The sequence below is a fragment of the Scyliorhinus torazame genome, chromosome 7, assembly GCF_047496885.1.
Source record: "Scyliorhinus torazame isolate Kashiwa2021f chromosome 7, sScyTor2.1, whole genome shotgun sequence".
Lineage (NCBI taxonomy): Eukaryota > Metazoa > Chordata > Chondrichthyes > Carcharhiniformes > Scyliorhinidae > Scyliorhinus > Scyliorhinus torazame.
Window position 1 is genome coordinate 259093808 of NC_092713.1, and position 4254 is coordinate 259098061.

Consider the following 4254-nt stretch of genomic DNA (forward strand, 5'->3'; position numbering starts at 1 on the left):
GAGGGCGATGCGTCGGACTTTGCTCTGGTCGCTACACACAACCAGGGTTAGGGTTAGGGTTTCTTCTCCCGTACCCTCCATGCCTCCGAGATTCGACACTCCTCCGTCGAAAAGGAAGCCCAAGCCATTGTAGAAGCTGTGCGACATTGGAGGCATTACCTGGCCGGCAGGCGATTCACTCTCCTCACTGACCAGCGGTCGGTTGCCTTCATGTTTAACAATACACAGCGGGGCAAAATCAAAAACGACAAGATTCTGAGGTGGAGGATCAAGCTCTCCACCTATAATTACGATATCTTGTATCAACCTGGGAACTCAATGAGCCCCCAGATGCCCTATCTCACGGTACATGTGCCAGCACACAAGTAGACCGGCTTCGAGCCCTCCACAATGACCTCTGTCACCTGGGGGTCACCCATTTTTTTCACTTTATCAAGGCTCGCAACCTGCCTTATTCCATCGAGGAGGTCAGGACCGTGACCAGGGACTGCCAGGTCTGCGCGGGAGTGCAAACCGCACTTCTATCGGCCAGAGCACACCTGGTAAAGGCCTCTCGCCCCTTTGAGGGCCTCAGCATCGACTTCAAAGGGCCCCTCCCCTCCACTGACCGTAACGTGTACTTCCTCAACATTGTTGACAAATACTCAAGATTCCCTTTTGCCATCCCATGCTCTGACATGACCTCCGCCACCGTCATCAAGGCCCTGCCCTGTTCAGGTTCCCCCACCTACATCCATAGCGATCGGGGTTCCTCCTTCACGACGAGTTTGCGTCAGTTCCTGCTCAGCAAGGGCATCGCCTCCAGCAGGGCGACCAGCTACAACCCCGGGGGCAACGGACAGGTGGAGAGGGAGAACGCGACGGTCTGGAAGGCCGTCCTCCTGGCCCTACGGTTTAGAAGTCTCCCTGTCTCCCGCTGGCAGGAGGTCCTTCCCGATGCGCTCCACTCCATCCGGTCGCTCCCTGTGTCCCGCCACCAGTGTGACTCCTCAAGAGGATGTTTGTCTTCCCCAGGAAGGCCACCTCAGGGGTCTCGCTCCCGTCCTGGCTGACGGTCCAGGGCCCGTCCTCCTCCGGAAGCATGCGAGGAGCCATAAGTCGGATCCACTGGTCGAAAAAGTTCTTCTCCTCCATGCTCACCCCCAATATGCCTACGTGGCACACCATGACGGGTGGGAGGACACAGTCTCCCTTCGGATTTGGCACCCACAGGTTCCCCAGTGATCATCACCACTACCCCCGACCCTACACCATCTCCCCCTATTGCTACTCATCTACTACGAGACGCAGAAGACGACACGCTCCCGGACACACAGGCCTCGACACCTCATCCGACACCAGGGTCCACATTACAGCCGGGACTGAGGCGGTCGCAGCGGAAAGTCAGAGCCCCCGACAGACTCGATCTATAAATCAACCCGCCTACTTCACCCCGCCGGACTTTTTTTTTAAACAGGGGCTGAATGTGGTAAACCACTGTATTGTATTGTATTGTACTGTTGTATTGTGACATGCCTGGACTTGTCCCTGCTGGCTCCGCCGGTGGCTCCACCCCTCGGGCCCGGTACAAAGGTGGCTGGTCTCTGCCTCTGATCCAGTTCGGGATCAGAGGCCAGGAGGCTTTCTGTTTAGTGTATTAAAGCCTCAGTTACGTTCACCACTCGTCGTGTGTTCATTGATGGCATATAAAGGGGCAATTTAACATGACCAATCCACCTAATCTGCTCATCTTTGGACTGTGGGAGGAAACCAGAGAACCCGGAAGAAACCCACACAGACACAGGGAGAAAGTGCAAACTTCACACAGACAGTCACTCGAGGCCGGAATTGAACCCAGGTCCCTGGAGCTGTGAGGCAGCAGTGCTAACCGCTGTGCCACCGTTCCACCCCGATAACGGAGGAATAAAGGGCAATTATACATACATAGAAAATAGAAGTAGGAGGAGGTCTTTCAGCCCTTGAAGCCTACTGTGCCATTCATTTTGATAATGGCTGATCATCAAGTTCAATACCCTGATCCCACCGTCCCACATATCCCTTGATTCCTTTAGCATCAGAATCCTATTTATTGACTACAGCTCCGCCTTCAACACCATAATCCCAGCCAAGCTCATATCAAAGCTCCAAAACCTAGGACTTGGCTCCCCACTCTGCAACAGGATCCTCGACTTCCTGACCCATAGACCAAATTAGTAAGAATGAACAATAACACCTCCTCCACGATAGTCCTCAATACCCGGGTCCCGCAAGGTTGCCCCCCTATTACACTCCCTATACACATACACGACTGCGTGGCAAGATTTCTTTCCAACTCCATCTACACGTTTGCTGATGACACAACCATAGTGGGTCGGACCTCGAACAACAAGGAGTCGGAATACAGGAGGGAGATAGAGAACCTAATGGAGTGGTATAATGACAACAATCTCTTCCTCAATGTCAGCAAAACTAAAGAGGTGGTCATTGACTTCAGGAAGCAAAGCACTGAACACACCTCTGTCTGTATCAACGGGGCCGAGGTGGAGATGGTTGACAACTTCACATTCCTAGGTGTGCACATCACCAAAAATCTGTCATGGTCCACTCACATCGACGCTACCACCAAGAAAGCACAACAGTGCCTATACCTCCTTAGGAAACTAAGGAAATTCGGCATGTCCACATTGTCTCTTACCAACTTTTACTGGTGCACCATAGAAAGCATCCTATCTGGCTGGTATGGCAACTGCTCAGCCCACGACCGGAAGAAACTACAGAGTCGTGAACACCCCCAAGTCCATGACACGAACCCGCCTCCCATCTATTGACTTTGTCTACACCTCCCGCTGCCTTGGGAAAGCAGGTAGCATAATCAAAGACCCCTCCCACTGGCTTACTCCCTCTTCCAACTTCTTCCATTGGGCAGGAGATACAAAAGTCTGAGAACATGCACTAACAGATTCAAAAACAGTTTCTTCCCCGCTGTTGCCAGACTCCTAACCGACCCTCTTATGGACTGATCTGATCCCTTCCACACATCTTCACCTGATGCCTGTGTCTGTGTATTTACATTGTGTACTTAATGTTTCCCCTATAATGTATTTTCTTTTCATGTATGGAATGATCTATCTGGACAGTACGCAGAACAATACTTTTCACTGTACCTCAGTACATGTGACAATAAACCAATCCAATCCAATCCATATAGAGCTATATCTAATTCCTTCTTGAAATCACACTTTTTGACCTGAACTACTTTCTGTGGTAGTGAATTCCACAGTTTCACCATTCTCTGGGTGAAGAAATTTCTTCTCACCTCAGTCCTAAAAGGTTTACCACTTATCCTCAAACTATGACCCCTAGTTCTGGACTCCCCACCATCTTTCTGAATCTACTCTAATCCTGTTAGAATTTATACGTTTCTATGAGATCCCCTCTCATTCTTCTAAACTCCAATGAATATAATCCTAACCGACTTAGTCTCTCCTCATATGACAGTCTCACCATCCCAGGAATCAGCCTGGTAAACCTTTGCTGCACTCCCTCCATAACAGGAACATGCTTCCTCAGATAAGGATACCAAAACTGCACACAACACTCCAGGGGTGGCCTCACCAATGCCCTACAATTGCAGTAAAACATCCCGATTCCTATACACAAATCCTCTTGCAATGAAGGTGTAATGGAGAATGAAGGATGGATATCTCAGCAGGAGTGGGAGTAACTGGGAAGAAAAGGGGATTATCACAGTGGGGATGGAGAAATGGGGAATGAAGAGGGATTATCACAGTGGGGGAGGGGGTAATGGGCAATGAAGAGGGATTATCACAGTGGGGGAGGGGGTAATGAACAATGAAGGGGAATTATCAGTGGAGGAGGGGGTCATAGGCAATGAAGAGGGATTATCACAGCGAGGGGTGGGTAATAGGTAATGAAGAGGGGATTACCACAGAGGGGGAGGGTGTAATGGACAATGAAGAGGGATTATCAAAAGGGGAGGGGGTAATGGACAATGCAGAGGGATTATCACAATGGGGGAGGGTGTAATGGACAATGAAGAGGGATTATCACAGTGGGGGAGGGAGTAATGGACAATGAAGAGTGATTATCACAGTGGGGGAGGGGGCAATGGACAATGAAGAGGGATTATCACAGTGGGGGAGGGGGTAATGGACAATGAAGAGGGATTATCACAGAGGGGGAGGGGGTAATGGACAATGAAGGGGGAGTATCAAAAGGGGAGGGGGTAATGGACAATGCAGTGGGATTATCACA